This window comes from Triticum dicoccoides, chromosome 1B, assembly GCF_002162155.2.
Source record: "Triticum dicoccoides isolate Atlit2015 ecotype Zavitan chromosome 1B, WEW_v2.0, whole genome shotgun sequence".
Taxonomy (NCBI): Eukaryota; Viridiplantae; Streptophyta; class Magnoliopsida; order Poales; family Poaceae; genus Triticum; species Triticum dicoccoides.
The window spans coordinates 367,481,866-367,495,440 of NC_041381.1; the positions used below are offsets into that span (position 1 = coordinate 367,481,866).

A 13,575-nucleotide genomic window follows, 5' to 3' on the forward strand; every position below is an offset into this window, starting at 1 on the left:
AGAGGAAGCTCACCACACTAGGAGAGCAGGAGGATGCAACTGTCGGTCCATGCACGATGATAGAAGGCCTTGCTGCTCCGCCTCCTCTGGCCAAGATAGCTCGTCGGGGACGGCCGCATCGAGGAGGACGACGTCTAGCCCGCTGTAATGGGATGAGAATGGGGTTCAGGGGCATTACCTGCACGTTAAGAAACTTTAAGACAACCACAAAAAAATCAAATGTGTCCAGCATGGCACATACCCCAACAGCATGGGCCCGATGAGCTCATGTCTCATGTATGAACTATTCTGCAATTATTACTAAAGAATATATATTCTTTAATTAGTTTATCATTACAGTGTTTCCAATTACCATGCTCACTAATGGAAAATTACATCTTAAAAGTTAATTGTAGAAGGAAGTCGGCGCAGGTTTCTGTACAAACAACACCATGACCATGGTCTCCGAGCTCCAATTATCCTACGATATGAAATACTTCTGTTATAGGAAAAACATATAATCTTGATGGACTGCATAGTGAATCTTGGGATTTGTCCTTTTTATTAATTGATCATTTCTATTTTGTTAATATTCATGTGGACAGAATGAGATTTATTTGGTTCTTCTACATTGCTTTCATATTTCTTATCATGCACGAATTTTAAAATGGATCAGATAGAGATACGCTGGTTCCACAAAGTATCTGTGCATTCTAGCACTAGGGATATGATTGTTATAGTTTCATAACCATGGTGCAGAAGTGCTAGAGCACACTTGGGTTCATGAGCCAACAGCAGGCGAAGTGATTTTTGTTACACATAAGTAAAACTGGAAAAGAATTTGCAATGGATTTCATTAGGTTATGGGATGGTAATTCACACTAAAGATATATGTTAGATTAATGAATGAATTGGCATGCCCTGATGCTAAACAAAACAGGCTTCTCACAGAACTGATTCAGACTCAAATACCATGCACGTGTACTGCCTGTAACAGAGGGTCTCAACGTCCTGAACCATAACATGGGAGAAGGAAAGGGAGAAAGCACAAATATACGTACCAACAGTGCGGCCACCAAAGAACTCGTCATCGACGTAGAGCCGTGGGAGTGTGGTTCGGCTGGAGTACTCTTTGAGCCCGTGATGGAGCGCTTTGTTGGCAAGCACGTCGTCCAACGAGCAAAAGATCAGCAATAGAGTATATCTTAATTAAGAATGAAGCATGCAAGTATATCACAGAATCACAATTAATCTGGCTACATCATAAAGACTGAGCAATAACATACCTTGAGAAGTACATCAGCACTGGCTACAGCCGGCTACAGTTTCAGAGATAACAAATTAAGTTGTGTGCCAAAGAGACCATAACCAGTGGCTTCATTTCCTTGAAGTAGAAATGATACAAGACCAACTTCCAAGAAAACCATCCTGAATTGTGAAACAGTACAAGCACATTAATTCCATGGAAATGACATATGAAGCATAGTTTGCCACACCTGCCATTTAAGCACTAAAATAACTGGCATACAAGAGTAGGACAAACAGCCAATAGACTAGACCATAACACATGAGGAACATTACTAACCATGGCATATGTCAAAATTCACATGCATAAGAGCAGGGGTTGCTTGTTCAGTCGTCCCTTGGGACAGTAGCATTACTCAACACATACACATGAGATCTGAATCTAATTACGAGGCCAAATAATGTGTACTAAAAAATCTGAATTCAATATTAGGTCACTTTTAATGCACTCAAATCCAATACCAGACCAATTAATGTACTCAAAACATGTATCCAGTACTAGGCCAATCTGAATCTAAGCAGAGCCAGATATGAAATTCATACTCACGAATCCCTCCTCGTATGCATGGAAGAAGAGTTGATACATGGGACACATGGACAAAATATATGATAAGGATTTATTTGTTTGCAGATTGAGGACACGGCCATGACTTACAGATTTGCATTCTGTAACATGACATATCTTCAAGTTACAGAGTACCAAGAAACATAACCTATCTAGTGCAGATGTACCCATAAATAACTAAACAGATAACAACTGGGATCAGAGCTTACAGGGGAGGAACCCACCGACGAAGATGATGACGAGGATCAGCACATAAACACGGGGCGGGAGGGCCCTGGCAAAGCCGAGAAGCAGTGCTCGTCACGGTACCGCAGCAGGCAGAAGCCGGTGGCCAGCTGCGTGGCGGTGGCGCCCCTGTACACTGCATCCATCAGCGCCATGTGTACCTCACCATAGCTTGCCGTGGACCGAAGATGGACCCGTGGCCACTGCAAGGGACATTAGAGACCTCTCATCAGCGTCGATCTGGTTAAGATGGGCAGCGTAGATCGCCGTGGCACATGCTCTGCTTGACTGCGACCCAGGAAGGCGAACTGATCTGCGCAGACGGCGTCAACCGTCGTCCAGCCGCAGCAGTTGGACCCGCTGCCACCACTGTCGCCGCAGCTCGAGGGCGTGATCTGGAATGGGGTGGGAGGTACGGGCTGGTGGCCATAGCGGTGGGAAAGATGGGGACGGGGCGACGCATATAGAGGGGAGAAGAGAGGGCATCGATGGATCGGGACAGGTAAGGCCTGTTCTGCGGCGGCGCCAGCGTGGAGCGGGCGGGGGGAGATTGGTGGAGTGGTGGCGGCTGAGGGGACGGGAGGAGAGAATGGGGAATTAGGGTTAGGTGTGTGTGTGTGCTGTGGAGTTAAATGGGCTGGCTCAAAATTTTGCCACCCTGGCGCATTGGCCAGTTAAAATTTTGCATCTTCGCGCCCTCTCTCAAACTTCAGGCGCGCCCTTTTCTTTACAATCTCTATATATCGTTGAATGACTGACTGACAAATGGGGCAGATAAATGGGCACACCCGACACATCAGCAGAGGCCATTCATGACGGTTTAGATTGCATATAAAGAAAGAAAAATGGGAGGTAGTTGGTCGATATGTGACGGTTTCCGTGATGATCCCCTAATGTCCGTCATCCAGGGGCTGCCATTTTGGGGGTTGTCTCTATCTTGCTGATCCATGACGGTTTCCATGACAGTTTCAAGAACGTCACCCAAAATCCTTCATGGATTAACAGATTTCTTGTAGTGTTGTAGATCCCGCACCCGGCAACGCGGGGAGAAGCAGCGACCCCGCCCCCACCGGATCCCAGGAACCCGTAGAATCTCGGGTGGACCGCATCAGCGATCTCCCGGACGCCGTTCTTGGGGAGATCATCTCGCTTCTCCCCACCAAGGACTGCTGCCGCACCCAAGTTCTCTCAATTCGGTGGCGCCCTCTATGGCGCGTCGTGCCCCTTAATCTCGTCTGTCGTCAGCTATCTCTCCAATGATTTTGAAATTGCCAGAGCCATCATCTCCTCCCACCAGGGCTCCGTTCAAAGCCTCTGTATCCCGTCATGCTACCTGAGCAAGCATACCATGCCCTGCACAGTGGACGCCTGGCTGAAATCCCCTGAATTCACAGAACTACAGCTGCTTGAGTTCTACTATTCCCCTGGAAATCACATACCACATACCGAACGCCATGAACTTGTGCCCTCAGCACCGATGTCCATCTCGCGGTTTTCCTCCTCTCTCCACACCGCCACCTTTGCACTGTGCTACCTACCAGACAATCTGGTACTAAACCTTCGACTCCATTTCTCAAGAAACTTTTACTTGTACGGGTTCCTATATTGGAGGCCTCATTGCACAGCATCATCAACTCCAGTTGCCCTGCGCTGGAGTGCTTGGTGCTTGTTTTCACAGTTAGAATCGGTTGTCTCCAAATAAAGTCGCCTAACCTTGTAAGAATTGGAATTTCTTTTGCCAGAAGGCAGCTCATCATCCAAGATGCCCTTTCACTTCAAAGGTTGATCCTTGATTCTAGTTATTCATCGTTGCAAATAACCGTCCTCTCTGCGCCTAAACTGGAGACCTTGGGTGTAATACATGATCTCTGTGCTCATTTCAATATGGTGTTTGGCTCCACAGTTCTTCAGGTAATTTATATTATCATCTACACTTGTAACCATAAGCTGCATTTTAAATTTCTGCGCATAATTTATGTATCATCTTGGAGTACACATTTTGTACTAACATTATGTTCTATGCTCAATAAAGAATTTCTCCATGGATGGCCTATCAATGGTGCTGGATTCTGTCAAGATCTTATATATCCAAATGAATAGTTTTGATCTGAACAAGATTATTGGCTTGCTGCAATGCTTTCCATGTCTGGAGAAGTTGTATATAAAGGTGATAATTTTACGCACATTGGAAGCCCGCATATAGTGTACTAGAATTAACCGTTCAGTTGTTGCTCTTTCGACACTCTTCTTTTAGACCTTAACTGTTTTCAATCTTCATGTCTATTTAGGCAACAGGACGGGGTAAGAAAGCTATAACCAATTGGTGGATTCGTAAGCATCGGGATTTTCTCACTTCTCATGAGTTCGATTGAAGACAATAACGCTAGAACGATATGTAGCAAACCGTGCAAACACAAGATTTGTCACATTCTTCCTGCTGAATGCGAGGTTACTATTGTACATCAGGCTTAAGTTTATCAGCAGCATGGTTTTGACGGATGGGTATGTCGAAGAGCAAAAAAAGGAGTTTCAGGTGGGCAAAAGAGCTTCTGAACATGACGGGCTTCTATTTACAACATATTGTGGTCATAATCCAGTAAATTTTACGACCCAGGATGTTCATTCTATGGACCTGACCGGTCCATTTGACTGTGACTGCTGAAAACAATGCTGGAGTTAGATGTTGTTGCCCTTTTCAATCTGGGTTTTTTTGTAAACCTGATGAACAATTAAACCTCGTGCGTTTGTACAGTTTGTAAGCCGGAGTTAGATGTTACAGCCCTTTTCAACTCGGTTGTGACTGTCATATTTTCTTTGAAACAAGGCAAATGGCTTGCCATTCGTTTAATTTAGAGTGAAATATTGTAACAAATCTCAACCAAGGGAAATAACATCACTCTCACCGGCTGCTTGAGCTCAATGTGCATTACAGAAGCCATGTGATTAGCCCCCACCAGCACCCACAAACTTATTTCGAACTAGCACATCAAATGGGCTGTAAATTTTCATAGGAAAGGCTGCATGACCATGACAGATTTGGATTCTGACATTTGGGACCCGCGAGGAAATAGCCTATCCAAGGTGGTGTCGACTTACTAGCCAGTCAACAAACGATTCTGCCTACCAGCCGTTGGATTGACATCCAACATCGTCGTGTATCTTCTATCTCTTGTCTTCTTCTTCCTCCAGCCACCCAAACCAAACCACCCCGTCGGCTCCGCCTGCTCCCGCCTCCCATGGCTGGCTGCGCCTCCGGCGCCCTACCGTATGTACCCTTTAACGTTGGCCAGTCCCTCCCTCTATTCCCCCACACGTCATGTTATTCTCCGGTGACGTCAGCCCCAACACGCACCCGTGCCCGAACCATTCAACCCTCGTACTCCCCTCCGCCTGCGACTGGACCGGCGCATCTTCAACGGCTCCTGTTCGTTCCGTCCGACGCCTCGCCGTCGTCCTCCGCCTTGCGGCCTTGGTTCGCTCGCCGTGCGCAGTGCGCCGCCCTCTTGCATTGTCAACATCGTCAACAACCGAGAGGAATAAGGAGATGACTGTAGGTGGAGAGGATGACAGTAGGGACCCACCAGTGTCATGGCAGTACGCAAGCAAGTGCCTCTATAGTACAAGCCCCAAAATATGGTTCCTCCTAATGGTTAGACATCTGGGGCTCATGCCATTGTCAACGTAGTCAATAAACGAGAGAATTACACTACGAGCGGCTGACACCAGGGACCGAGCAAGTCGCGCAGTTTTTTATTTGAGGAACAAGCAGTTGTTATTTATACTAGTTTTAGCGGCGGATCAGGGCAACAAACGGGGCTATGCGGGGGCTCGGGCCCGTCTAGCCAGGGTTTTAGTTATGTTTACCACATCATGAGCCCAGTTGTGTTTTTTTCTTGCTGAAAATGGCTAGCCCAGTTCTATTTTTTTTAAAGAAATACCCAAACAAGGCCTACTTGCTTTATCAGCCTTGCTGGGCTACAAATCTTTCAAGACAAGGAGAGTTTCATTCGGTTTGCCTAGAAATGGCCTGTACATTTTTAAAACACATCAAACTGGGAATTAGTTTCAATTTTTTTTCATTGCAAGATCTTAAATTCCATTGATTTTTATGCGTGGAAAATTATTTGGATTTTCTATTTATATAAATTATTTTTCAAAATAGTTTGAATGTGAATCAATATTTCTGGATTAAAAATAGTTGACCGCATCGAAATATGCAAAATTTCGTATACTTTTTAACCGTGGCCACAATATGGGGTGTAATGCTAATAAAAAGAAGATGGGCTCCAAAAAAATCTTAAGAATTAGCAAATGGGATGTACATTATTAGAAATAATGGCAGATGGGTTGTATGCTGTTTTCCACATATTTGAGGCTGACTTGTGCGCCTACTACAGGTTGACGCGTATGCTTTCATAAAAAAAGGTTGACGCACACACCACGCCCTGTCAACTTAGTCAACACACGAGAGCAGTGACTGTTGGATGTCCATCCAACGGCTGTCATGCTTCTTCAATCTCTGCTCTTCATGCTCCAGCTGCTCAAACAAGCGCCAGCAGGACTGTCTGCTCCCTCCTCCCGCGTCATGCTATGCTGCCGCGCAGGCCTCAAGGCCCCACCGTACTCCCATCGCTGGCCTAGCCATCCCTCTACTTACCCACACATGTTGTTATTCTCCGGCGACGGCAGACGAACCAGTAAACCCTCGTACTCCTTCGTGTGGGAAACAAATGCCGAGTATTCCCTGGCTCAGTGTCGTTCCCTTCCTAGGCCTCGCCGTCGTCCACCGCCCTGATGCTCTCGGCGCGGCCTGGTCAACGTGGTCAATGAACGACATCCATCGGAAGAGGACTGTACGTGGAGAGCCTGACAGCTGGGTCCACGGCCGCATGCAAGGAAATGCCTCCTTATTACACGCAAAACAATGATTCCTCCACCTGACAGCTAGGACCCACAGGAAGGGCCTCTGTATTTCGCGAAAAAAAATGTTGCCCCCGCTGATAGGTCAGACCCACCAGCTATATCTTCGCACGCAAGGAAGTGCCTCCTTATTACGCCCAAAAAAATGAACACCCCCTACTAGCTGGGACCCACCATATTATTGGGCTGACTTGTGGGCCTACTAAGTTGACGGGGACGGAGGGCTTTGTCAACTTAGTCAATACTCCAGTCACCGTATGATGTCCATCCAACGGCCATAGTGCTTCTTCAACCTCTGGTCTTCTTGCTCCAGCCGCCCAAAGCAGCGCCGGTCGTGCCGCCTGCTCCTGCATCCCATGGCCGGCTGTGCTACCGCGTGCTCCTACCTCCCGTGGCCCGGCTCCACGTCGTCCAGTTCCTAGGCCTCGCCGTCGTCCACCACCGTGGTGCTCTCGGCGCGGCATGGTCAATGTGGTCAACGACCGACTTCCATCGGAAGAGTACTGTACATGGAGAGGCTGACAGCTGGGTCCACGGCAGCCGCAAGGAAGTGCCTCCTTATTACGCGGAAAATAATTATTCCTCCACCTGATAGCGGGGACCCACCAGACGGGCCACCAGTATTTTGTGGAAAAATCGTTTCCCCCTGACTGCTGGGACCCACCGGATGGGCCACCGTATTTCGCGAAAAAAATGTTGCCCCCGCTGTCAGCTCGGACCCACCGGAAGTGCCTCCTTATTACGCACAAAAAAATGAATACTCCCCCGGCTAGCTGGGACCCACCTTGGTGGGAGGCTATCTTGTGGGCTTACTAAGTTAACGGGGACGAAGGGCTTTGTCAACTTAGTCAATATGAACGATTCTAGCTCCAGTGACCGTATGATGTCCATCCAACGGCCGTAGTGCTTCTTCAACCTCTGGTCTTCTTGCTCTAGCCGCCCAAAGCAACGCCGGTCGTGCCGCTTGCTCCTGCCTCCCGTGGCCGGCTGTGCTGCCGCGGAGGCCTCACTGCCCCCTACTATTCCCACCGCTGGCCAGGCTCTGCGGCGACGGCAGCCTCACACCGCAGCCGAACCACTGAACCCTTATACTCCTCTCCGCGCGGGCTTCCACTGCCGCGTCTTCCCCGGCTCCGTGTCGCCCCCTTCCTAGGCCTCGCCGTCGTCCACCGCCGTGGTGCTCTCCGCGCGGCGTCGTCAACGTGGTCAAGGAACGACTTCCATCGGAAGAGTAACGTACGTGGAGAGGCTGACAGCTGGGTCCACGGCCACAACCCAGTTTTTTTGTGATTTGCCAAGTAAGTCGCTTTGTCAGGCCTGTTGGGCTGCAAATCTTTCAAGACGAGGAGAGCTTTCATTCGGCTGGCCAAGAAAATAGCCCATCAGTAATGAGAAATGGGTTGTACATTTTTAAAACACATCAAACCGGCAATTAGTCTCAAATATCTTTTTTTTATTTCAAGATTTTAAATTACATTGATTTTTATGCGTGGAGAATTTGTTGGATTTTATATTGATATACATTTATTTTTAAAATCAGTTTGAATGTGAGTCGAAATTTCGGGATTAAAAACAGTTCAGACCGCACCGAAATATGCAAAATTTCGTATAATTTTTTAACCATGGCCACAATATGGGCTGTAATGCTAACAAAAAGAATATGGGCTCCAAAAAAACCTTAAGAATTAGCAAATAGGTTGTACATTATTAGAAATAATGGCAGATGGGTTGTATGCTGTTTTCCACAGATTTGAGGCTTTCCTAAAAAAAAGGTTGACGCACAAGCAGTGACTGTTGGATGTCCATCCAACGGCCTTCGTGCTTCTTCAATCTCTGCTCTTCCTGCTTCAGCGGCTCAAACAAGCGCCAGCGGGACTGCCTGCTCCCTCCTACCCGCGGTCGGCTGTGCTGCCGCGCAGGCCTCAACGCCCCACCGTACTCCCATCACTGGCCTAGCCATCCCTCTACTCACCCACACCTGTTGTTATCATCCGGCGACGGCAGACGAACCAGTAAACCCTCGTACAGTTGTACTCCCCTCCGCGTGGGAAACAACTGTCGAGTCTTCCCTGCCTCCGTGTCGTCCCCTTCCTAGGCCTCGCCGTCGTCCACCGCCGTGGTGCTCTTGGTGCGGCGTGGTCAATGTGGTCAACGACAGACTTCCATCGGAAGAGTACTGTCCGTGGAGACGCTGACAGCTGGGTCCATGGCCGCAGCAAGGAAGTGCCTCCTTATTACACGGAAAATAATTATTCCTCCACCTGACAGCAGGGACCCACCGGACGGGCCACCAGTATTTCGCGAAAAAAACATTCCCCCCTGACTGCTGGGACCCACAGGACGGGCCATCGTATTTCATGAAAAAACGTTCCCCCCACTGTCACCTCGGACCCACCGGAAGTGCGTCCTTATTACGCACCAAAAAATGAATACCCTCCTGCTAGCTGGGACCAACCTTGGTGGGAGGCTGACTTGTGGGCCTACTAAGTTGACTGGGACAGAGGCGTTTGTCAACTTTTAGTTAATATATGAACGATTCTAGCTCTAGTGACCGTACGATGTCCATCCAACGGCCGTAGTGCTTCTTCAACCTCTAGTCTTCTTGCTCCAGCCGCCCAAAGCAGCGCCGGTCGTGCCGCCATCTCCTGCCGCCCGTGGCCGGCTGTTATACCGCGAAGGCCTCACCTCCCCCTACTACTCCCACCGCTGGCCAGGCCATCCCTCTACGCACCCACACTCCCTGTTATTATGTGGCGACGGCAGCCTCACACCGCAGTAGAACGAGTGAACCCTCATACTCCTCTACGCGTGGGCATCCACTGCCGCGTCTTCCCCGTCTCCGCGTCGTCCCCTTCCTATACCTCATCGTCGTCCACCGCCCTGGTGCTCTCAGCGCGGAGTGGTCAACGTGGTCAAGGAATGGCTTCCATTGGACGTGGACTGTACGTGAAGAGGCTGACAGTTGGGTCCACGGCTGCAGCAAGGAAGTGCCTCCTTATTACGCGCAAAATAATTATTCCTCCACCTGACAGCGGGGACCCACCGGACGGGCCACCATATTTCATGAATAAAACATTTCCCCCTGACTGCTGGGACCCACCAGCTACATCTTCGCACGCAAGGAAGTGCGTCCGGGCAAAAAAACAAAATGATTCGCCCCCCTGACTGCTGGGACCCACCTGCTACATCTTCGCAGGCAAGGAAGTGTCTGACAGTCGGACACACCTGGTCAAAGCGTACGTAGCGTTGTCATTCTGGTCGCGAACGTGTACGTACATACTTGTCGATGTAAAGGCGCGCACGTGTCGTAGTAGAGGTGCGCACGTAGCATGTACACATATGTACAGTGGCGAGGGTGCAAGAAAGAAAATACAGCCACGTACGTACATATCGGCAGGGTCTCGAACGCCTACTCGCGCATACGTACATGGCTAGGTCGGAACGGAGAAACATCATCGTCGTCGTGTTCATGGGGAGCCAACCGGCTGGGTCAGAACGGAATGCGTGGTCGTGTTCAACGGGAGGGCTTGGACGAAACAGGTGAAAGGACATGTGGTGCCCCCATGTGTGGTTTTGGTAATTGATGACAATCTCTATGGACTAATGGTTGCCTTGAGTTATATTTGAAGGGTTTGTCCATAGGCTTTTCTTGGAGTCCATTTGTTGGTTTCAAGGAGAGTTTGTGATGACCAAGGTGCTATTAAGGAATTATCCAAAGATTGGTCTTATGAGTATTGAGCTTATAGCAAGCATGTCTTGAAGAAGAAGAGTGTGTGATCATTCATGTTCACCTTCAAGACATCATCCAAATGAAGAGAGTTGGAAAGATTCAAGGTTGATCAAGACTAAGTCAAAGAAAGAATCAAGTTGATCAACACACAAAGCATAGAAGATGTACCGAGAGAGATCAAGCGATCTCATGGTATGGTAAGCATGGTCAATTACGCTTTGTGTACTAACCCATGGTCTTCGTGAGAGTTCTTTGTGGGGTTAGGTTGCGGTGTGCAAGTTCAAGTAGGATCATCACGAAGAGATCATATGCTTGAAGCTTGCCGTCCATTGTGGCGATAATGGACTTGTGAAGATGTGCAAAAGAGTGGCTCACCCATAGTGGAGTATGGGGGAGCAATCTACTAGTCTTCATCGAGCCAACGCAATCAAGAAAGGTGGTCCATCTTGAGGAGGAGAAGATCGACATCATCTAGCTCAAGTGGATCATGTGCAAGGCAAAGGTTTGCCCTTGATAGGTTTTCTATTTTACCGGTCTCACGGTAGTTGTGGGAGACCGGGTTATAGGATTGATTGCCGTACTATCAAGGGGGGCTCTCGATGAGTTGCTTGATCGTATCGTCGTAGAGAGCTCAAACCATTGCATCCTTACATCATCTTTTTGGTTCTTGTTTGGTTCTTCTCCTTGTGATATTTGGAGCTTATGGTCATTTTTATGACAAGCTCGAGTTCATCGAAAACGGAGTTCACATGCATCTTCTATGATGTTTTCGATGTTGGAGGGTATGCCGGTTCTTCTCGGTTGGAGGTTTCACTCCTTTGTTTGCTAAGCTTACCTCCCCTGCCTCTTCTTTCTATAACCAACAAGCTTGAGTTTGCTCATTTCGGAGGGTATGCCGGTTCTTCTCGGTCGCTGTTTTGTTGCTACTCGTCTTGCTCTATCCAATAAGCTTGAGTTTGCTCATTTCAGAGCTCATATGAAGAAGTTATGGCAGTTCTGGTTTTCCTTGGAGTATTCTTTGTTTTCGCGGTAGTGGCTTAAGGGTGGCGCCAGCGGTAGTACCGCGGTCCACAGCGGTAGTACCGCCGAAGCACTCAAGCGGTAGTACCGCCCCCAGAGCGGTAGTACCGCTCTCCGAGCGGTAGTACCGCTTGTGGTCTTTGGTCGTAGTACCGCAGTGGTTCCGAGCTACTACCGCCTCGATTCGAGACCGATGTTTTTCGTGTCGGGTTTTACGCTACTAGGAGCGGTAGTAGTGGCGGTAGTACCGCTCCAAGCGGTAGTACCGCTCTTACTCCCGCGGTAGTACCACTCTGGGGCCAGGGCCCTGTCTTCCTCGTCAACGCGGTAGTACCGCTGGGTGGGAGCGGTAGTACCGCTCTTAGCGGTAGTACCGCCCTGCCCTAGCGGTAGTACCGCTCTGTGCGGGGATGTACAGTGGGGTAACGGTTGGTTTTTCCCCCTCCTATAAAAGGGGGTCTTCTTCCCCATTGAACCTTATCCTTTGAGCTCGTGTTCTTCCCCCATTGTTGACCTTCTTCGAGCTTGCTAACTCTCAATCCCTCCATGGATTCTTGCTAGTTCTTGAGGGAAAAGAGAGAGGAGATCTAGATCCACGTTTCCACCAATCACTTTCTCCTCTAAGTGAGGGGAACCCCTTGGATCTAGATCTTGGAGTTCTTCGTGTTCTTCTTTCGTTCTTCCTCTCATTTTCGTCCCTAGCATTAGTTGCTTTGGTGGGATTTGGGAGAGAAGGACTTGGGCACTCTGTGTGCCCTTGCCATTGCATTTGGTGCATCGGTTCCACGTGATACGTGGAAGTTACAAGTTGAGAAGCTTATTACTCTTGGGTGCTTGATGCCCTTGAGCTTGTTCATCTTGGGTGCTTTGGTGCCCTAGACGGTTGGTGGTGTTCGGAGCTCAATCATTGTGGTGTAAAGCTCCGGGCAAGCGTCGGGGTCTCCAATTAGGTTGTGGAGATCGCCCCGAGCAATTTGACGGGTACCGGTGACCGCCCCCAAGGGTTGCCAAAGTGTACGGGTTCGGTGACCGCCCCCAAGGGTCGCCATTTGTACGGGTTCGGTGACCGCCCTCAAGGGTCCCTTAGTGGAATCACGACATCTTGCATTGTGCGAGGGCGTGAGGAGATTACGGTGGCCGTAGTGGCTTCTTGGGGAGCATTGTGCCTCCACACTGCTCCAAACGGAGATTAGCATCCGCAAGGGTGTGAACTTTGGGATACATCATCGTCTCCGCGTGCCTCGGTTATCTCTTACCCGAGCCCCTTTACTTATGCACTTTACTTTGTGATAGCCATATTGTTCTTGTCATATATCTTGCTATCACATAGTTGCTTATCTTGTTTAGCATAAGTTGTTGGTGCACATAGGTGAGCCTAGTTGTTGTAGGTTTTGTGCTTGACAAATTAACCGTTAGGTTTATTCCGCATTTGTTCAAGCCTAAACCGTAATTATTTTAAAATGCATATTCACCCCCCTCTAGGCGACATCCTCGATCTTTCAACAGGCAATGGAAACGAGGCCTGACGTACCGCACAACGGAGGAAACGACCTTGTGTTCGACCGGCCATGTTCGAAACGGGATCCTATTGATCGGGAGGGGCATGGCGTACCGCAAAACGGAGGAAACGGACCTCCTACGGTCGAAACGGGGGTCCTATTGATCGGGAGGGGCCTGGCGTACCGTAAAACGGAGGAAACGGACCTCCCACGGTCGAAACGGGGGTCCTGTTGATCGGGAGGGGTGTGGCGTACCGCAAAATGGACGAAACGGATCTCCTACGGTCACGGGGGTCCTGTTGATCAGGAGGGGTGTGGCGTACCGCAAAACG

At 49.1% G+C, this 13,575-nt stretch overlaps 1 long non-coding RNA gene across 4 annotated transcripts in view; it reads right to left on the reverse strand.

Annotated features, from left to right (window-relative positions):
- LOC119335839 overlaps window positions 1-2,681 on the reverse strand; it is a 4,402-nt gene extending 1,721 nt beyond the window's left edge. Inside the window, exons 1-5 of one of the 4 annotated variants that reach the window (XR_005162082.1) lie at window positions 2,074-2,681; window positions 1,266-1,407; window positions 1,041-1,130; window positions 376-460; window positions 14-178 (exon numbers count right to left, since the gene is read on the reverse strand). This is a non-coding gene — a long non-coding RNA (uncharacterized LOC119335839). Of the gene's footprint in view, window positions 1-13; window positions 179-352; window positions 461-1,040; window positions 1,131-1,265; window positions 1,408-2,058 lie in introns of all 4 variants that reach the window. The other 3 variants (XR_005162087.1, XR_005162079.1, XR_005162081.1) reach the window with 3 other exon arrangements.
- Between the last annotated feature and the right edge of the window lie 10,894 nt (window positions 2,682-13,575).